This window comes from Pan troglodytes, chromosome 9, assembly GCF_028858775.2.
Source record: "Pan troglodytes isolate AG18354 chromosome 9, NHGRI_mPanTro3-v2.0_pri, whole genome shotgun sequence".
Classification (NCBI taxonomy): domain Eukaryota; kingdom Metazoa; phylum Chordata; class Mammalia; order Primates; family Hominidae; genus Pan; species Pan troglodytes.
Window position 1 is genome coordinate 69637197 of NC_072407.2, and position 22227 is coordinate 69659423.

Below are 22227 nucleotides of genomic sequence, written 5' to 3' on the forward strand. Positions count from 1 at the left end.
ACCATCCTGGCTAACACGGTGAAACCCCGTTTCTACTAAAAATACAAAAAAAATCAGCCGGGCATGGTGGCGGGCGCCTGTAGTCCCAGCTACTCGGGAGAATGGCGTGAACCCGGGAGGCGGAGCTTGCAGTGAGCCGAGATAGGGACACTGCACTCCAGCCTGGGCGACAGAGAGAGACTCCATCTCCAAAAAAAAAAATCTTTTCTTTTTTTTTTTTTGTGCCACGACGCTGGCTAATTTTCATATTTTTAGTAGAAGAGGGGGTCTCGCCATGTTGCCCAGGCTGGTCTCTAACTCTTGACCTCAGGTGATCCACCCCCTCCGTCTCCCAAAGTGCTGGGATTACAGACGTGAGCCACCGCGCCTGCCCCAATACCATCGTTTTCTAGAAATGAGGAAACTGAGGCTCAGAGCAGTAACTACTAATCTCTAACAGAGCCGGAATCAGATCCTAGGTTTCTAGATTCTCATTCCAAGAGACTAACGCGGGAGCGGGGAAGGTGGCTCCTGGGCAGTCAACTGACTGCACATTTCCGCCCAAGGCGGGACCTGGATCCAGAAGTGCTTGGAGCTCGCGGGTGGGAGGATCAGGATGACTGCTGCTCCCGGAGCCCGACTTCAACTCCCACCGGGCATAGGAGCCTCTCAGCAGCGCCAGGGGTCGCCCAGCCTGGACCTGCAACGCTTGCAGCACGACCGTCGCGCGCTTCCCTCCGGAACCAGCTCCCACCGTCACAGCCCCCTCCCTCGGCCGCTCCCGGCTCAGCCCAGGCTGGGGCGGGGCCTCGGAAGCAACTGCCCTCGCCCTAGCCAGGGCTGCCGCTTGTTAGGCCAAGTTTTCAAACGGCAAAATCAACCGCGCTGAAGAGACTGTGCCTCCTTCTCTTCACTCCGCATCCCAGACGCCTCAGAGAAACTACCTTTCAGACCTTCGCGGCCTCCCCTGCGCCCGCAGCGCCCGGGAGCTGGGGACCCGGGCTTAGCCACATCGACCGCAACGTTCGCGCGCCACCTTGTGTCCATTCCTTTAGCCTCCAGGGACAACCCGGAAACCACATTTCCCAGCGTGCCGAGCGCCTCTGCGCAGGCGCAAAGAGTTTCCCTCGTTGCCATGGGAACCTCGCCCCTTCTAGAGTCCCGGCCGCTTGACTCAGCTAAGCGCGAAGGTGTTGTTTCTTCCTGAGGTGCGCTGGGGCTGGGACCCGGTCTGCAGAAGGTCCAGGGGGTGGCGTCGGGGGATGGAGGAGAGGAGACCAAGCCGGCCTTGCTTCCGGGACCAGCGCTTCCAAATTCTCTGGGGCGTCCCGCCGCGCACACGCTCTTGAGGCCTCGGCGTTCTGAGGAAAGGGGCTGGCGTGGCGACCCGGGTCCTCGAGGCCGAGATCTGGCTGTGGCCCGCGAAGCCCCGCTTGCCCGCGCCAGCGTCTTGTCACCCCGAGCCGAGGGCCTGCGCGCGGCCGACAGGTACTCCCGAGCGCTGGCAGCCCACGGGGAGGGTTCGCGGCGCAGGTGAACGCGGAGGTAGAATCAGGGCAGTGAGTGCGCCCGGGGCTGGATCTGGCTCAGCCGCTGGGGGATTCGGAACCCGGGAGGCCCCCAGGCCCGGTGGGCTTCAGTTCCCACGCTCTGTAAAATGGGGCTTGGACTGGAATTCTAGTGTCCATTGAGATTCTGTTGCAGAGCAGCCGCCTGGCTCTGTGTTACCTACGAGTTCCTTCCTCTGTAAAATACGGAGGCTGACACCGATGATCCTAACGTCTCTTCCTACGGTGCAGTATGTTACACACTGCTGGCCCCATTGCCCCTTATTGCACCCCAAGTGCAAGAAGAAAGAAGGGGACCTGGGATGATCTGAGCAAGACTCTCAGCTTGGGATCTAGAGTCAGAGAAACTTGGGTTTGTGACTTTGGGCAAAGTTAGGACATCTCTTGAGACTCAGCTTCTTCATTTGCAAGATTGGGGATAATGTTAATACTACCTCAGGTTTTTGAGGATTAAATGAGATGACGCATGTAAGTTTTTAGCCCAGGGACTGCATAGAGGAACTGCTATCCCAGGTCCCAACTATCGTTTCTGATAATTTCTACAACAGTCCCTAGCCACCATAAGACCTTTTCTTAATTTTTGAATTCACTTTATTTCTGGGCAAGTTCATTCTCCTAAGCAGGGCGGTTTTTTGCTTTTTGTTCGTTTGTTTGTTTTGAGACAGGGTCTCACTGTCACCCAGGCTGGGGTGCAGTGGCGTGATCTCTGCTTACTGCAACCTCCTCCTCCTGGGTTCAAGCGATTATCGTGCCTCAGCCTCCTGAGTAGCTGGGACTACAGGCGTGTGCCATCGCTCCCGGCTAATTTTTGTATTTTTTGTTAGAGATGGGGTTTCACCATGTTGGCCAGGCTGGTCTCAAACTCCTGGCCTCAAGAGATCTGCCCGCCTCGGCCTCCCAAATTGTTGGGATTACAGGCGTGAGCCACCACACCTGGCTAGGCAGGATGGTTTTATAGGCTGATTTTGATGGGGAAACTTGAGTCTTTTCACCCAAGGTTGGATGCTCAAGGCCAGTGTATTGCCTCCCTTCAGCTGTAGGCTGAATTATAGCGTTACCACACAGCATTGAGGGAGGATGCAGGCTTAATGCCACATAGTAGGGTGGATACTTAAGATTCATAGAGGATGTGAGTACTTATGATGCAAAAACAGCTGAATATAGAATTATGTATTTACATAAGACTGGTTACTTTCATGGTTATAAAGAATGCGTAAGAATTCTATGCTGCTTGCATTGAGTTCAAGCTTTGTGTTAATTGAGAAAATTGTAACAAGGAGTTTTAAATTAATGAAAAAAGTATATATTTTAAAAATCTGGGAACATCCAATAATTTCACGAACAAGGCTTCATTTGTCCAACAAACATCTTTATATGGAAGCTATATTCCATGAATTTTTTTTTTTTTTTTTGAGACGGAGTCTTGTCTCACTTTGTCTTTCAGGCTGGAGGGCAGTGGTGTGATCTTGGCTCACTGCACCCTCTGCCTCCTGGGTTCAAGCGATTCTCCTGCCTCAGCCTCTCAAGTAGCTGAGATTACAGGCACACGCCACCATGCCTGGCTAATTTTTGTATTTTTAGTAGAGATGGGGTTTCACCATGTTGGCCAGGCTGGTCTTGAACTCCTGACCTCAGGTGATCTGCCCACCTCAGCCTCCCAAAATGCTGGGATTACAGGTGTGAGCCACCACGCTTGGCTTTCCATGAATATTTTTTGAGCACCTACTGTGTACATGAAACTGTGCAGGGTGCTGTGAGGGATATGAAGATGTATAAGACACTCTCTGCCCTCAGGAAATACAGTCTAGTAGAGGAGATCAATTATGCATTTAAAACATATAAAATTCAAGTAGAAAGTGATGTGTCATAGAGAGGTCCAGGTTACTGCTCTGAAGATTCAGAGGCAGGAGAGATCGCTGTCGAGTCACACTGTGTAATGAGAGAATCAAGAAGACAGCTTCTGAACCTCCTAAAGCATGTAAACAATGTGGATATGTCAAGAAGTAGGGAAAAGATATTCTGGGCACCCATTCCATAGCTTTGAGATACATGAAGGAGAGCTATCTGCAGCCCTGATTAAATGGTGAGCTTCTGGGAGGCAGGGACTAGATTTTGGTCAGCGTTTTCCTCCCCTGATTGGCACATGGTTGCCATGGTAAATATTAGTGAATGAATAGGGGCTATGAGTTTCCTGTAGAGAGGAATGGAGCTGTGGTCTCTATATTACCCTGAAGCTCTTTTATTAGACTCACCTGCTGTCTCAGAGCCATTCTTCTAGGGGAAGGAAGCGAATGGGCAGATGATTATGGGGCAAGGGCCATATTGTTGGCATCTTTGGCACAGTACCAGCTGAGAGCCCAGGGAACAAGGTCTCATCAATGGATAGGGGGTTTGTGAGCCTCTTTCCCTGGAACTAAGGTGAAGAACCATGAGGGAAGGAAACGGAAGCATAGGACCATGCAGCAGTCCTCAGGCCAGTGATGGACACTCCTTTGACTCTTGTGACCATTCTTGGCTTTTCTTTTTCTATGGCTCCTTCCTAGGGAGATTTCTCTCCCATCTGTGACCCAGTTGGGAGTGGGAAACTGTGTCCACCATGCCAGCAGATTGCCAAGGCCTGCCGCTGCTGCACAGGAAGGAAGCTGGCTTCAGCCAGGGCCCTGCCATTCTCCAGTTCTGTCCAGGGCTGAACCTGCCCTAGGAGCTAGCCTTGAAGGAGACCCCTTAGAGACAGGTGTCTAATGGCCTGTGGAGGGGAGAATGACCTCAGGAGCTGGGATAGCAGAAGTAGAAAAGGTTGAAAGGAGAATGGCTTGAGGACAGGGCAAATCCTCCCAAGTCCTGTTTAATTCATCCAAGGTCTAGATTCCCCGTGGAATGTTTTGTTGCTCAGAAGGTGGAGTCATCCTCAGAACAAGGAAGCTGGGGAGAGATTAAGCAGGTGCAACCAGACAGGGGATAGAGCACAACTGGCTGTCCTTTTTGTCCCTAGATATGGGATGCTGGAGGACGTCTGGGGGCCACAAATGCTCCTTCTCCTGGAGACGCAACTCAAGGTGAGCCTTTACACCATCCTTCTGGCAGCCCGTGCTCCCTCTCCAGAGAATGGTTCTTCCTTTTCATCCTCCTTTCCCACTTCACTCCCGCTCCACAGGCTGCAGGTAAGGGCCTGCAGTGTGTATCAGGATTTCCTTATAGCTAAGTGCATGTGAAGCCTGAGTAGCTCCAGGCCTGGTACTTGATAAGAGGTTATGACAGCCCAGTGCCTGCCATGGAGGCCTCTGTCCACCTACTTCAAGGGCGTTATGGTCCTATACAGTTTGCTAAGCACTGGCACTTACATGTGATCTCATTTGACCTCAACAGCTGTAAGGTCTTGTATTGTGACTTTCACTTTTCCACGTGAGCGATCTGATTTCTTAGGTTGTAGGTCAAAGAACTAAATGATGCCACTGAGAGCAGTGATCTTTCCACCACCTCCATAATCACTGACAGGGTGCCATCTGCCTGCTAGTGAGAGCACGGTCCTAGGTTAACCTGAAACTAGACCAAGACTCTCCTTTGTTCCCATTTCAGCTAGAATTTACTGCCCATTTTCCTCAGCGTCTTATCTCAGCACAGCTTCTGCCTGTCATTGGACAGGTTTGATCTGAGTTTCTCACTCTCATGCCCTCAGTACATGCTGACTTGTTCTCAGGGCATCAGGTCCCATCAGAGAGCTTGTGCTCTTCCCCTTGACTCTGCCAGGTGCACCCTCTCCCAGATAGGCACCCTGGGTAGCTGTGAGACTTCAGGGGATTCTGTATCTGGGTTAGAGAACCAGGAATAGGAAAACTGTTCTCCCACTGGGTGGGGAAGGAAGTTAGCAAAAGTTTGCCTGATGGGATTGGCCTGGATAGTAATGCTACACCCTATGCGACCCCATCTCATTGGCAGCCCTGGCAGAGCAGCTCAATGAGCCATAGAGGTAAAGGTGGAAGGTGAGTGCGGCAGGGAATGTAAAGGCTCAGGCTAAAGGCTAAAGCAGGGTCCCACCTGCTGGCATAACTCAAGCCAGAGCCATGGAGGCGGAGGTGGGAGACAGGTTTGGGTAAAGGAGGATGCCCCTGGGGAGAGGGAGCTGGTTATATGCATCCTACATAATATGTCTTCATATGGCCTGAGAAGGCTTGGAGCTGGCCTGCTTTGCCCAGAACAGCAGCAGCCTGTCTCCCCAGGCAGCACACACTGCTGTGCAGCTCCTCTCTTGGTTTGGCAGACCGACTCCCATCCTCTGATGGCCCTCGAGAGACCTTTTTCACACCCTCCACCCTGCCTGGTGGCTCAGCTAGATGCCTCCCGCAGCTCTGTCCGCCGTCTGAGATCTGATCATCCCAAATGTTCCTATGCCAGGCTGAACTCTGCCTTCTCAGAATGTCCTCACTCCTGCCAACCCAAAGCTCTTATTTTCAACACAGAAATGGGAAATTGGGAGGGAGGCTGAGTGCCATGGGGCCTAGAGTATGTGGTTTGGAGGCAACCAATGGAATCATTTTGGGGTCAATGGGATGCCTGAGCTGATAAGCAGAGATCTCCCGCCCCTACTCCCGAATATCCCTGTGGTGGGTGGGGCTGTGTATAGCAAGGCCTATATGCAGCAAGATCCACAGGTGGTCCCCACTTGCCCACCCCACCATCCTGCTCCAGCTTCACCCTCACCCTCCACCTCAGCCCTGTTCATTCCTCTCTTCCCTCTTTCCCTCCTCTCCTCCCTCTAGGTAGTGCAAGCAGCAGCTGTTGACCCTAGGGGCACATATGCTTGCCTGGCCTATCTGCACTTGAGCTTCCTACGGGTGCCCATCTTGGCCTGCATGCTGCAGGACTTGCGCTTCTGGGCAGATAGCTCTGATTCTTCTCCTCTTCAAAAGGAAAAAGGACTCAGATAAGAGACGACGTTAGGGAAAGAAGACTTGGAAGTACATGGAGGCTAGATAGGAAGGAACTAGGTGGAAGGGATGCTGTCGGAGAATAACTGAAGGCACCAGGGGCCCAGGGTAGCTGTAAGGGCCTAATGGTCCCTGGGACTGGGTTGTGGGGCCAGGTGAGGCTGGTCTGATGGAGGAGCTGTTCTTGGAAGGAGAATTCTGTTTCTGGCTAGACCCTTGTTTGAGTACAAGGAACTGTGAAGGATCCATTTGACAGGAAGCCTAGGATAAAACTAAACTCATTCTTTTTTCTTACAGCTCACCTCTGAGTCTTGAGCTCCAAACCAGCCCTCCTGCTGACTTTTCCATTATCGATAGTCTCCTATACCCAGATGTAAATCTCAGGGTAACGCTGACTTTCCACATTTAATCAATTATCAGATTCTGATAGTCCTTCACAAAACAGTTGCCTTTTGTCCCCACTTCCTTTACCCAGCCGAAGTCCCTGTTCCTACGCCTCAGCTACTGTGATAACTTTACAGCTGGCGATGCCCTTCAGTCTGTCCAGAGCACCTTAACTACACAGACGTATTCATCCCTTCGCATGTGTTACTCCTGTGTTAAATGCCTTTGGTGTGCTCTCTATTGCCTGCCAAGTGCAGTACAGACTCTATTCTTTTTTTTTTTTTTTGAGACGGAGTCTGGCTCTGTCATCCAGGCTGGAGTGCAGTGGCGTGATCTCAGCTCACTGCAACCTCCATCTCCCGGGTTCAAGCAATTCTCCTGTCTCAGCCTCCCAAGTAGCTGGAATTACAGGCGCGTGCCACTGTGCCTGGCTAATTTTTGTACTTTTAGTAGAAATAGGGTTTCACCATGTTGGCCAGGCTGGTCTCAAACTCCTGACCTTGTGATCTGCCCGCCTTGGCTTCCCAAAGTGCTGGGATTACAGGCATGAACCACTGCGCCCAGCCCAGACTCTCTATTCTTTTTTTTTTTTTTTTTTTTTGAGACGGAGTCTGGCTGTCGCCCAGGCTGGAGTGCAGTGGCGTGATCTCGGCTTACTGCAGGCTCCGCCCCCCGGGGTTCACGCCATTCTGACTCTCTATTCTTTTGCTGAAGGCCTTTATCAATCTGATGCCAGCCTACCTTTCTGGCTTTATCTCCCAGAACATCCTACGATGTACCTTTCACTCTCATCAAACTAGACTACCGACTGTTTCTTGAAAAACTTTTTCCACCTCTTCACCTTTGCTTATGCTTATCTTTCTGTCTGGGAGGGTTCCTTCCACCATTCATCTCTCCATTTAAAAATATTTTTTGAGCACTTTTTATTTTGAAAAATTTCAGTGCAGAGAAGTTGAAAGAGTAGTACAGTGAACAGTTATGTAACCTACACCTAGATTTTCCAGTTATTATTTACATGTTTCTTTCTTTTCTCTCTCTTTTTTTCCTGGACCAACTGAAAATAAGTTGCAGGCATTATGACACTTTACCCCTAAATATTTTGGTCTGTATCTCCTCATAATAAGGACATCATCCTACATAACCACAATCTTTTCTTTTCCATTTTTTTTGAGACTGAGTCTCACTCTGTCACCAGGCTGGAGTGTAGTGGTGCGATCTTGGCTCACTGCAACCTCCGCCTGCCAGGTTCAAGCGATTCTCCTGCCTCAGCCTCCCAAGTAGCTGGGACTACAGGCGTGCACCACCACGCCCAGCTAATTATTTATTTATTTATTTATTTATTTATTTATTTATTTATTTTCGCCCAGCTAATTTTTGTACTTTTAGTAGAGATGGGGTTTCACCATGTTGGCCAGGATGGTCTCGATCTCTTGACCTCGTGATCTGACTGCCCTGGCCTCCCAAAGTGCTGGAATTAAAGGTGTGAGCCACTGCGCCTGGCCAGTCTTTTCTTTAAAAAAAAAAAAAAAAAAGTCTGGGATTGAGTGTGGTGGCTCATGCCTGTAATCCCAGCACTTTGGGAGGCCAAGGTGGGAGGATCGCTTAAGGCCAGGATTCAAGACTAGCCTGGACAACATAGTGAAATTCCCATCTCTACAAAAATATTTAAAAATTAGCCTCAGTGACAAAGTGAGACCCTGTCTCAAAAAAAAAAAAAAAAAAAAAAGAAAAAAATGAAGAAGAAGAAGAAGAAAAAAAGATAATGTGATTATTAGGCCAGGTGTGGTAGCTCATGCCTATAATCCCAGCACTTTGGGAGGCCAAGGCAGGAAGAGCACTTGAGCCCAGGAGGTTGAGGCTACAGTGAGCAATGTTCTTGCCACTGCACTCCAGCCTCAGCGACAGAGTGAGACCCTATTTGTAAAAAAAAAAAAAAAAAAAAAAGTTAAAAATTAACTGGGCACGCCAGGCGCGGTGGCTCACACTTGTAATCCCAGTACTTTGGGAGGCTGAGGTGAGTGGATCACGAGGTCAGGAGTTCAAGACCAGCCTGGCCAACATGGTGAAACCCCATCTCTACTGAAAATACAAAAATTAGCCTGGCGTGGTGGCGAGCACTTGTAATCCCAGCCGCTTGGGAGGCTGAGGCAGGAGAATCGCTTGAACCTGGGAGGCGGAGGTTGCAGTGAGCCGAGATCACCCCACTGCCTTCCAGCCTGGGCAACAGAGCGAGATTCCATCTCAAAAAAAAAATTTTTTTTTAACTGGGCATACTGGTGCATGCCTATAGTCCTAACTACTCAGGGGGCTGAGACAATAGGATGGCTTGAGCCCAGGAGTTTGAGAGGCTGCAGTGAGCCATGATTGCACCGCTGCACTCCAGCCTGGATGACAGAGTGAGACACCGTCTCTAAAAAACAACAAAAAATAAAAATGTGGTAAAATATACATAAAATTTACTATTTTGCAGTTTTAAAGTATATAGTTGTGGCATTACGTACATTCACAATGTTGTGTAACTGTGACCACCATCCATTTCCAGAACTTTTTCATCATCACAAACAGAAACTGTGTACCCATTGAATGATAGCTCCCCATTCCCCCCGGTAACCTCAGTTCTACTTTCTGTCTGTGAATTTGCCTCTTCTAATTACCTCATATAAGTTGAGACACACATTATTTGTCCTTTGATGTGTGGCTTATTTCACTTAGCATGTTTTTAAGGTTCAGCCATGTTGTAGCACATGTTCAGAATTTCAATTTTTTTTTAAGGCTGACTAATATTCTCTTATATGGATAGACCACATTTTGTTTACCCATTCATCTGCTGATAGACGTTTGGAATGTTTTAGCCTTTGGCTGTTGTGAATATGCCGCCATAAACATTGGTTTACTAGTATCGGAGTCACTGCTTTCACTTCTTTAGGGTACATACTAAGAGTGGAATTGCTGGATAATATGGCAATTCTGTTAACTTTGTGAGAAACTGCCACACTGTTTTACAAAGTGACCAAGAAATCAAAATGCAGTATTATTATCTAGACTACAGATCATAATTACATTTCTCTAAATATCCCTATGTTTTCCATTACAGCTTTAAAAAATATCTGATTCAGGATTGAATGAGGGATCACTGATTGTATTTGGTCGTCATGTCTCTTGATTCTTCCTTAATTTAGAATAGTCTTCTTGTCTTTTTGTTTTTCATGACATTGACATTTTTGAAGAATCCAAGCTAGTTGGATATCCTTCAATTTGGGTCTCTTTGAATATTTCCTTATAATTAGATTCAGGGTAAGCCTTTTTGCAAGAATACTACATAATACTACAAGAATACTAAGGATATTGTATAACATATTCTTCCTATTTGTTGCATTACTTTAGTCATGTAATGTTGCTTTATCCCATTATTGATAATACTGTGTTTATTTTATTTTTTATTTTTATTTTTTCTTTTGAGGCAGAGTTTCACTCTGTCGCCCAGGCTGGAGTGCAGTGGCACGGTTTCGGCTCAGTGCAACCTCTGCCTCCTGGGTTCAAGCGATTCTCCTGCTTCAGCCTCCCTAGTAGCTGGGATTACAGGCATGCGCCACCATGTCCAGCTAATTTTTGTATTTTTAGTAGAGACACGGTTTCGCCATGTTGGCTAGGCTGGTCTTGAACCCCTAACCTCAGGTGATCTGCCCGCCTTGGCCTCCCAAAGTGCTAGGATTACAGGCATGAGCCACTGCACCCAGCCGATACTGAGTTTATTTACTTGGTTAAGATGGTATCTGCTAGATCTCTCTATTGACAAGGAACTCTTTTCCACGTGTAAAAATAAATAACTTGGGTGGTAAGTTGAGACCATGCGAATATGCTTTTCCCCAGCAATCTATCAGCCATTGGCCTTAGCATTAATAATCCTTGCCTAATTTATTTATTTCATTGTGTTTGTAATTTTTATTTATTTATTTATTTAATTTTAGAGACAGGGTCTTGCTGTGTTGCCCAGGCTGGAGTGCAGTGGCTATTCATAGGCGCAGCCATAGCATAATACTGCCTCAAACTCATGGGCTCAAGTAATCCTCCTAATAATACGTAATATTTACAGATGGAATTTTTTTTTTTCCGAGACGGATTCTCACTCTGTCGCATAGGCTTGAGTGCAGTGGCGTGATCTCAGCTCACTGCAAGCTCCACCTCCCGGGTTCATGCCATTCTCCTGCCTCAGCCTCCCGAGTAGCTGGGATTACAGGCGCCCGCCACCATGCCCGGCTAATTTTTTTGTTTTTTTAGTAGAGACGGGGTTTCACGGTGTTAGCCAGGATGGTCTCGATCTCCTGACCTCGTGATCCGCCCGCCTCGGCCTCCCAAAGTACTGGGATTACAGGCGTGACCCACCACGCCCGGCCAGAATATTTTTTTTTTTTGAGATGGAGTCTCACTCTGTCACCCAGGCTGGAGTGTAATGGTTTGGTCTCAGCTCATTGCAACCTCCGCTTCCCGGGTTCAAGCTATTCTCCTGCCTCAGCCTCCTGAGTAGCTGGGGCTGCAGGCACGGGCCACTACACCTGGCTAATTTTTGTAATTTTAGTAGAGACGGGGTTTCACTGCGTTGGCCAGGCTGGTCTCGAACTCCTGACCTCGTGATCCGCCGCCCCCGTCAGCCTCCCAAAGTGCTGGGATTACAGGCATGAGCCACCCGGCCTATAGACAGAATCTTTACAGAGGTGTTTTTTTTTTTTTTTTTTTTTTTTTGGATGCAGTCCTGCTCTAACACCCAGGCCGGAGTGCAATGGCACAATCTCGGCTTGCTGCACCCTCCAGCTCCCAGGTTCAAGCGATTCTCCTGCCTCAGCCTCCCAAGTAGCTGGGACTACAGGCACACACCACCACACCTGGAGATATTTTGTATTTTTAGTAGAGACGGAGTTTTGCTGTGTTGGCCAGGCTGGTCTCGAACTCCTGACTTCAGATAATCCATCTGCCTCGGCCTCCCAAAGTACTGGGATTACAGGCATGAGCCACTGCACCTGGCCTACAGAGGTTTTAAGTTAAAATGAGGTCTTAGGGTGGACGCTAATCCTCTATGACTGGTGTCCTCATAAGAGAAAATTCAGATATAGACACATACAGAGGAAAGATGATGTGGAGACAGCCATCTATAAGCCAAGGGGAGAGAACAGAACCTAGAACAGATCCTTTTCTCATGGCTCCCAAAAGGAATCAGCCCTCTCAACACCTTGATCTCAGACTTCTGGCCCCCAGAACTGTGAGAAAATAAATTTCTGTTGTTTCAGCTACCCAATCTGTGGTTCTTTGTTATGGCAACCTGTCTTAGTCTGTTGTGTGATGCTGTAACAGAACATCTGAGACTGGATAATGTATAAAGAACGGAAATTTATTCTCTCATAGTTCCAAAAGTGTTCAAGTCTTCTGATTGCGTCCTCACATGGCAGAATGTAGAAGAACAAGAGAGAATGAACTCTGTGTCTTCACATGGCAGAAAAGCAGAAGGGCAAGAGAGAGTGAACCCACTCCCACAAGCCCTCTTCATAGTGATATTAATCCATTCATGAGGGCGGAGTCTTCATGATCTAAAAAATCTTAAAATACCCCACCTTCTAGGCTGGGTGCGGTGGCTCACACCTGTAATCCTAACGCTTTGGGAGGCTGAGGCGGGCGGATTACCTGAGGTCAGGAGTTCAAGACCAGCCTGGCCAACTTAGTGAAACCCTGTCTCTACTAAAAATACAAAAATTAGCCAAGCTTGGTGGCACATACCTGTAATCCCAGCTACTCAGGAGGCTGAGGCAGGAGAATCGCTTGAACCTGGGAGATGGAGGTTGTAAGGAGCTGAGATTGTGCCACTGCACTCCAGCCTGGGCAGCAGAGCAAGACTCCATCTCAAAAAAAAAAAAAAAAGACCCCACCTTCTAACACTATTGCGTTGGGGACTGCGCTTTCAACACATCAATTTTGGAGGACACATTCAGACCATAGCACAACTCCAGCAAACTAATGTAGACCTATGCCCAACCATATTAATAACTACTTTCAATATAAACACTCCAATTTAATACTCCAACTAAAAGACAGCAGCCTGGGTGACAGAGTGAGACTCTGTCTAAAAAAAAAATCAAGATCCAACTATATAATATCTAAAAGAAATATACAGTTGACCCTTGAACAGCATGGGTTTGAACTGCCTGGATCCACACAAGTTCCTTCCCTCCCCTCCCCTCCTCTCCTCTCCCCTCCCCTCCCCTCCTCTCCCCTCCCCTCCCCTCCCCTCCCCTCCCCTCCCCTCCCCTCCCCTTCCCTTCCCTTCTTTTCTTTTTCCTTCTTTCTTTTCTTTTTTTTTTTTTGATGGAGTCTTGCTCTGTTGCCCAGTCTAGAGTGCAGTGGTATGACCTTGGCTCACTGCAACCTCTGCCTCCTGGGTTTAAGCAGTTCTCTGCCCCAGCCTCCCCAGTAGCTGGGATTACAGGCACCTGCCACCACACCTGGCTAATTTTTTTTGTATTTTTAGTAAAGATGGGGTTTCACCATCTTGGCCAGGCTGGTCTTGAACTCCTGACCTCGTGATCCACCCGCCTTGGCCTCCCAAAGTGCTGGGATTACAGGCGTGAGCCACCATACCCAGCCAGGTTTTTTTCAATAAATATATTGGAATTTTTTTTTAGAGATTTGCAACAATTTGAAAAATGTACAAACAAACCACATAGCCTAGAAATATTGAAAAATTAAGAGAAAGTTCGGTATGTCATGAATGCACCAAGTATAGCTACTGGTCTATTTTATCACTTACTACAATGAAATATAGATAAATCTATTATAAGAAGTTAAAATTGGCTGGATGAGGTGGCCAAGACCTGTAATCAGAGCACTTTGGGAGGCCAAGCTGGGAGGATCACTTGAGGCACGTGCGTATAGTCCTAGCTACTCAGGAAGGTGAGGCAGGAGGATCACTTGAGCCCAGGAGTTTGAGGTCACAGTGAGCTGTGATCATGCCACTGCACTCCAGCCTGGGCAACATAGCCAGACCCTGTCTCTACAAAAAAATTGTTTAAAAAATTAGCTGGCCATGGTGGTACACACCTGTAGTCCCTGTTACTTGGGAGATTGAGGTGAGAGAATCGCTTGAGCCCAGGTTAAGGTTGCAGTGACCCATGATCATGCCACTGCACTCCAGCCTGAGTGACAGAGGGAGACCCTGTCTCAAAAAAAAAGAAAAATTTTGATGCCGTATTAAATCATAACTGCATAAAATTAGTACATACTGTACTACTGTAACAATTTCATAACCACCTCCTGTTGCTGTTGCATTGAGTTCAGTTGTTTCGAGTATCCACTTAAAATGCTGTGACACTAATCATCTCTGCATGAGCAGTTTGTCTATCTAGTAACTTGCCTATTGCAGTAAAAAGGTGATCTCTTGCAGTTCTCATGGAGTTTTCATTGTCTCGTGCAATGCCATCGACCTTGAATTTCAGCATAGGACCCATATGAAGTGCCACTATTAATGCTGGGAGCACTCCAGGAAGCAGAGAAAAGTTATGACATTTCAAGAAAAATCTGAATTGCTTGATATGTTCCACAGATTGAGGTCTGTACCTATGGTTGCCCACTATTTCAATAGTCAGTGTAAGGACTATTGTAAAAAAAAAAAAAAAAAAAAAGGAAATTGGTGAAGCTATACCAGGAGGTGTGAAAATCTTGTACTTTTTGCAAAATAACTTTTTATCTCATATTGAAAATTCACCTTTTATGTGCAGGGTTGCTATAAGAAAGGAGTACATGTAGACTCTAATATGATGTGAGAAAAAGTGAAGTCATTATATGACAACTTAAAGCAAAAGGAAGGTGAGGATCTAACGCTAGAGAGCTTAATGCCATCAAAAGATGGTTTGGTAGTTTTAGAAAGAGGTTTGGCTTAAAAAATGTCAAGAGAGGCTGGGTGCGGTGACTCATGCATATAATCCTAGCACTTTGGGAGGCCAAGATGGGAGGACTGCTTTAGCCCAGAAGTTTGAGACTAGTCTGGGAAACATGGCAAAACCCTATTTCTACTAAAAATCCTAAAAATTAGCCAGGCATGGTGGCATGCACCTATTGTTCCAGCTACTTGGGAGGCTGAGGTAGGAGAATCACCTGAGTCCGAGAGGTCGAGGCTGCAGTGAGCTGTGTTAGTGCCACCGCACTCCAGCCTGAGTGATGGGAGTGAGATTCTGCCTCAAAAGAAAAAAAAAAAAGGTCAAGATAACAGGAAAAGCACCTTTTACCTTCCAAGAGACAAAAGATGAGTTCTGAGATGCCAATAAGAAAATAACTGAGGCCCGGCGCGGTGGCCTACACCTATAATCCCAGCACTTTGGGAGGCCGAGGTGGGTGGATTGCTTGAGTTCAGGAGTTTAAGACCAGCCTGAGTAACATGGTGAAACTCTATCTCTACTAAAAAAAAAAAAAAAAAAAAAAAAAAAATACAAAAAATTCACCAGCTGTGTTGGCAAATGCCTGTAGTCCCAGCAACTCAGGAGGCTGAGGTGGGAGGATCACCTGAGTCCAGGAGGTTGAGGCTATAGTGAGCTGTGATTGTGCCACTGTACTCCAGCCTGGGCAATGGGAGTGAGAACTTGTCTCAAAAAAAAAAAAAAAGAGGAGGAGAAAAGGTACCTGCCTGAACAGGTTTTTAATGCAGAAGAAAAGAGAAAACCACAAAAGACCTTTCTTAGTAAGGAAGAGAAGTGAGCAGTAGGATTTAGGAAAGAAAAGAGACTAACTCTACTGTTTTGTGCAAATGCAGTCAGGTTTATGATGAAGGCTGCCCTTATCTATAAATCTGCTAACCCCCAAGCCAAAGGGAAAAGAAAAACACCAGCTGCCAATTTTTTGGTTGTACAACAGGAAAGCCTGGACAACGAAAACCCTTTTTCTGAATTGATTTCATTGATACTTTGTCCCTGAAGTCAGGATGTACCTTGTCAGTAAGGGGATTGCCTTTTTTTGTTGTTTTTTGAGATGGAGTCCTGCTCTGTCATCCAGGCTGGAATGCAGTAGCATGATCTCAGCTCACTGCAGCCTCCACCTCCTGGGTTAAAGCAATTCTCCTGCCTTGGCCTTCTAAGTAAGTGGGATTACAGGCACGCACCATTATGCCCAGAGAATTTTTGTATTTTTAGTAGAGACAGGGTTTCACCATGTTGGCCAGGCTGGTCTCAGACTCCTGACCTCAAGTGATCCGCCCGCCTCGGCCTCCCAAAGTGCTGGGATTACAGGCGAGAGCCACCACACCTGGCCTGGGATTGCCTTTTAAAATTCTCTTGTTATTGGACAATGCCCTTGGCATTGAACCCCATCAGTTCAATACTGAAGGTGTCAAAGTGGTCTACTTGTCTCCAAACACATCGTCTCTAATTCAGTCTCTAGATCAGGGGTTCGTAAGGACCTTAAAGGCTCATTACACATATACATGGTACTCTATGGAAAGGACTGTCAACTCTATGGAAGCGAACCCTGATAGAACATCGTGAAAGTCTGGAAGGATTATACCACTGAAGATGCCATCATTGTTATGGAAAAAGCCATGAAAACCATCAAGCCTGAAACAATAAATTCCTCCTAGAGAATACTGCGTCCAGATGTTATGCATGATTTCACAGGATTGATGATAAAGCCAAGCAAGGAAATCATGAAAAAGATTGTGGATATGGCAAAAAAGATGGGGTGAAGGGTTTGATATGGATCTCAGAAAAATTGAAGAGCTTAATAGACACCACCCAAGACGAATTAACAGAAGATGACTCGATAGAGATGAGTGCTTCTGAACCTGTGCCAGATGAAGAAGAAGATGTAGAAGCAGCAGTGGCAGAAAATAATTAACATTAGTCTAGAAGAAGGGTTCTGATTATTCAGGACCACTTTTGACATTTTTTATGACATGGACTCTTCTGTGATGCAGGCACTGAAACTCAATCAAACAGTGGAAGAAGGATTAATACCATATAGCAGGGGTCCCCAACCCCCAGGCCACCGGAACCAGGCCATATAGCAGGAGGTGAGCAACGGGTGAGCAAGCGAACACAAGCTTCATCTGCATCTACATCCGCTCCCCATCACTTGCATTCCCACATAAGCACCACCTCTTGTCAGATCACAGGAGAGCGAACCCCATTGTGAACTGTGCGTGTGAGGGATCTGGGTTGCCAGCTCCTTATGAGAATCTAATGCCTGGTGATCTGTCACTGTCTTCTGTCACCCCAGAAAGGACCATCTAGTTGCAAGAAAACAAGCTCAGGGCTCCTACTGATTCCACATTATGGTGAGCTGTCTAATTATTTCATTAAATATTACAATGTAATAATAATAGAAATAAAGCACACAATAAATACAAAGTGCTTGAATCATCCCGAAACTACCCCCTTAACCCCATCTATGGGAAAAAAAGTCTTCCATAAAACTAGTCCCTGGTGCCAAAAAGGTTGGGACTGCTGCTATATAGAAACATTTTTAGAGAAATGAAAAAGCAAAAATGTCAGACAGAAGTTACAATGTATTTCCATAAAGTTACACCAGAGTGTGCCTGCCTCTCCTGCCTCCCCTTCCACCTCTTTTGCCTCTGCTGCCCCTGAGACAGCAAGACCAACCATTCCTCTTCCTCAGCCTACTCAACGTGAAAGCGACGAGGATGAAGACCTTTACGATGATGCACTTCCACTTAATAGTAAATATACTTTTATGATTCCCCTGCCCTCCCCTCCCCTCCCCTTCTCTTTTTTTGAGACAAGGTTTCATTCTCACCCAGGCCAGAGTGTAGTGGTGTGATCTCAGCTCACTGCACTTCAGCCTCCTGGGCTCCCAGGCTCAGGACTCCATCTCCGGCTGAGCATGGTGGCTTGTGCCTGTAATCCCAGCACTTTGGGAGGCGAGGTGGGCGGATCACCTGAGGTCAGGAGTTTGAGACCAGCCTGGCCAACATGGTGAAACCCTGTCTCTACTAAAAATACAAAAATTAGCCAGGCATGGTGGTGCACACCTGTAATTCCAGCTACTTGGGAGGCTGAGGCAAGAGAATCGCTTGAATCCGGAAGGCAGAGGTTGCAGTGACCCAAGATCGTGCCACTGCACTCCAGCCTGGGCCACAGAGCAAGATTCTGTTTCAAAAAATTAATTAATTAATTAATTTTAAAAAACCCCATCTCTACAAAAAATATGAAAAATCAGCTGGGCACAGTGGCTGTAATCCCAGCGATTTGGGAGGTTGAGGCGAGTGGATCACTTGAGGCCAGGAGTTCGAGACCACCCTTGCCAACATGGTGAAACCCTGTGTCTAGCAAAAGTACAAAAAAAGGCCAGGTGCGGTGGCTCACGCCTGTAATCTCAGCACTTTGGGAGGCCGAGGCGGGCAGCTTACTTGAGGTCAGAGTTCAAAACCAGCCTGGCCAACATGGTGAAACCCCATCTCTACTAAATATACAAAGAAATTAGCCAGGCGTGGTGGTGGGCACCTGTAATCCTAGCGACTCGGGAGGCTGAGGCAGGAGAATTGCTTGAACCTGGGAGGCGGAGGTTGCAGTGAGCCAAGATCGCATCATTGCACTTCCACCTGGGCAATACAGCGAGACTTCATCTCAAAAAAAAAAAATTAGCTGAGCGTGGTGGCGGGCGCCTGTAATCCTAGCTACTCGGGAGGCTGAGGGATCGCTTGAGCCTGGGAGGTGGAGGTTGCAATAAGGCAGGATCTCACCACTGCACTCCAGCCTGGGCAATAGAGCCAGACCTTGTCTCAATAAATAAATAAATAGGCCAGGTGTGGTGGCTCACACCTGTAATCCCAGCACTTTGGGAGGCTGAGGCGGGCGGATCACAAGGTCAGGAGTTTGAGACCAGCCTGAACAACATGGTGAAACCCCATCTGTACTAAAAATGCAAAAATTAGCCAGGCCTGGTGGCGCAGGCCTGTAATCCCAGCTACTTGGAAGGCTGAGGCAGGAGAATCGCTTGAACCTGGGAGGTGGAGGTTGCAGTGAGCCAAGATTGTGCCACTGCACTCCAGCCTGGGCGACAGAGTGAGACTCCGTCTCTAAATAAATAAATAAATAAGTAACCAACAAATGCACAATTGTCAGAGATTTGAAAACCTTTTGGGCTGGGCGCGGTGGCTCATGCCTGTAATCCCAGCACTTTGGGAGGCCAGAGAAGGTGGATCACCTGAGGTCAGGAGTTCTAGACTAGCCTGGCCAACATGGTGAAACCCCGTGTCTACGAAAAATAGAAAAATTAGCCAGGCGTGGTGGCAGGCGACTGTAATCCCAGCTACTCGGGGGGGCCGAGGCAGGAGAATCACTTGAACCACAGAGGCAGAGGTTGCAGTGAGCCAAGATCATGCCATCGTACTCCAGCCTAGGGGACAAAAGTGAAACTCCGTCTCAAAAAAAAGAAAACCTTCTTTTGGCAATTAATAGAACAACTAGACAAAAAAGCAGCTGCATATAGAAAACCTGAAAAATACCATCAACCAATTTGATATAGTTGACATTCAAGAAACTCCACCAAATAACTGCAGGTGATCCACCCACTTCACCATCCCAAGTGCTGGGATTACATTTTTTTTCAAGCACACGTAGAACATTAGCCAAGCTAGATTATATCTGGGCCATAAGATAAGTCTCAATATATTTCTAAAGATTAAAATCATTGCTTAAGGCCAGAAATTCAAGACCAACCTGGGCAACATATTAAATAGATAGACCCCATCTCCATAAAAAGTAAAAAACTTAGCTGAGCATGGTAGCACGTGCCTATAGTCCCAGCTACTTGGGAGACTGAAGTGGGAAGATTGAGCCTAAGGAGTTGGACGCTGCAGTGAGTATGATTGTGCCACTGCACTCCAGCCTGGTTAAAGAGTGAGACCCTGTCTCTATTTAAAAAAAAAAAAAAGGGAAAAAACCCCAGACAACCTTACAGAATACTCTCTGATCATCTGATCACAATGAAGTTAAATTAGAGACAAATAATATTAATAGTAACATATCTAGAAAGTCCCCAAATGTTTAGAAATTAAAGAATATATTTCCAAAGAATATATTTTTAGGCCAGGTATGGTGGCTCACACCTGTAATCCCAGCACTTTGGGAGGCTGAGGAGGGAGGATTGCTTGAGGCCAGGAGTTTGAGACCAGCCTGGGCAATATAGCGAGATCCTGTCGCTACAAAAAATAAAATTAGCCAGGCATGGTGACACATACCCGTAGTCCCAGCTACTCAAGAGGGTGAGGCAGGAGAATCACTTGAACCCAAGAGGCGGAGGTTGCAGTGAGCTGAGAACATGCCATTGCACTCCAGCCTGGGTGACAAGAGTGAAACTCTGTCTCAAAAAAAAAAAAAAAAAAAAAGTATTTCTGTATAACTAATGAATCGAAGAAAACACAAATGAGAAAATATTTCAAACTGTAGCATATGAAGGCACAGAATATCAAAATATGTGTGGTGCAGCTAAAGAAGTACTTAAAGGAAAGTGGATAACTTAAAGTACCTACATGAGAAAAGAGAAAGGTTTAAATTTTGGTGGGGGGTGGTCAGAGGGACAGAGTGGGACACTGGAGTGCAGTGGTGGGATCTCGGTTCACTGCAACCTCTGCCTGCCAGGTTCAAGCGATTCTCATGCCCCAAACTCCTGGCTTCAAGTGATCCACCCACCTTGGCTTCCCAAAGTGCTGGGATTACAGGCATGAGCCACCGTGCCCAGTGGAAAGGTTTAAATTAATAATTCTATGTTTCTACCTTAAGAAGCTATAAGAAGTTTGGCAGTTTCTCCAAAAGTTAAATAGAATTACCATATGACCCAGCAGTTCTACTCCCTGGTATATACGCAGGAGAATCAAAAACATGTTCATAGAAAAATGTGTACACAAATGTTCATAACAGTGTTAGCCAAAATGTGGAAGCAATCCAACTGTCCATTCACGAATGAATAAACAAAATGTGGTATATCCCTATAATGGAATATTATTCAGCCATGAAAAGGAATGAAGTGGTTATATGCTACAAGATGGATAAACCTTGAAAACCTTATGCTAAGTGAAGAAACGCAGACACAAAATGATTCCATTTATATGAAATTTTCAGGGCTGGGTATGGTGGTTCATGCCTGTAATCCCAGCACTTTGGGAGATTGAAGTGGGAGGATTGCTTGAGCCCAGGAGATCAGCGTGGGCAACATAATGAGATCCTCTCTACAAAAAATAAAAAATTAGCCAGGCGTGGTGACATACACCTGTAATCTTGAGGCATGAGAACCCTTGAGCCAGGAGGCCAAGACTGCAGTAAGCACTACTACACTCCAGCTTGGGCAACAAAGTGAGACCCTGCCTCAAAAAAAATTGTAAAAAATTAATTATAAAAATGAAAATTTTAGAATAGACAGATCCATATAGACAGAAAGCAGATTAGTGGTTGCCAGGGAGGAATTGGAACTGACTGCCATTAAGCACAGGTTTCTTTCTGGGTTGATGAAGATGTTACAGAATTAGATATGGTAATGGTTGCACAACATAGTGAATATACTATAAATCACTGAATTTTACACTTTAAAATTGTGAATTTTAGAGGCTGGGCATGGTGGCTCATGCCTATAGTCCCAGCATTTTGGGAAGCCGAGGCAGGTAGATGGCTTGAGTTCAGGAGTTCGAGACCAGCTTAGGCAACATAGCAAAATCCCATCTCCACAAAAAATACGAAAATTAGCCTGGCGTGGTGGTGCGTGCCTGTAGTCCCAGCTGCTTGGGAGGCTGAGGCTGGAGAATTGCTTGAGCCTGGGAGGTCAAGGCTGCAGTGAGCCGCAATCTTGCCACTGCTCTCCAGCTCAGGAGACAGAGCAAGACCCTGTCTCAAAAAATAAATTAATTTTAAAAATGGTGAATTTTATATTATGTGGATTATAGTGCAAAAAAAAAAAAAAAAAAGAAGAAAAGAAAAGAAACAGCACAGTGCTGTGCACCTGTAGTCCCAGCTACTCATGGGGCTGAGGTGGAAAGATTGAGCATAGGAGTTCGAGACCAGCCTTGGTGACATAGACCCTGTCAAAAAAAGAAGAAAATATTTTATTTTATTTTATTTTATTTTATTTTATTTTATTTTATTTTATTTTATTTTTTGCGACGGAGTTTCACTCTTGTTGCCCAGGCTGGTGTGCGATGGTACGATCTTGGCTCACCGCAAACTCTGCCTCCCGGGTTCAAGAGATTCTCCTGCCTCAGCCTCCCAAATAGCTGGGATTACAGGCATGCGCCACCACACCCAGCTAATTTTGTATTTTTAGTAGAGACGGGGTTTCTCCATGTTGGTCAGGCTGGTCTCGAACTCCTGACCTCAAGTGATCCGCCCGCCTCG

General features: G+C 46.7%; 1 long non-coding RNA gene across 1 annotated transcript in view; it reads left to right on the forward strand.

The window, feature by feature from the left end:
• The first annotated feature begins 1108 nt into the window (after positions 1 to 1108).
• Positions 1109 to 22227, forward strand: part of LOC134807355 (uncharacterized) — a 74010-nt gene continuing 52891 nt past the window's right edge. Inside the window, exons 1-2 of the long non-coding RNA XR_010147572.1 lie at positions 1109 to 1467; positions 4540 to 4603. This is a non-coding gene — a long non-coding RNA (uncharacterized LOC134807355). The remainder of the gene's footprint in view (positions 1468 to 4539; positions 4604 to 22227) is intronic.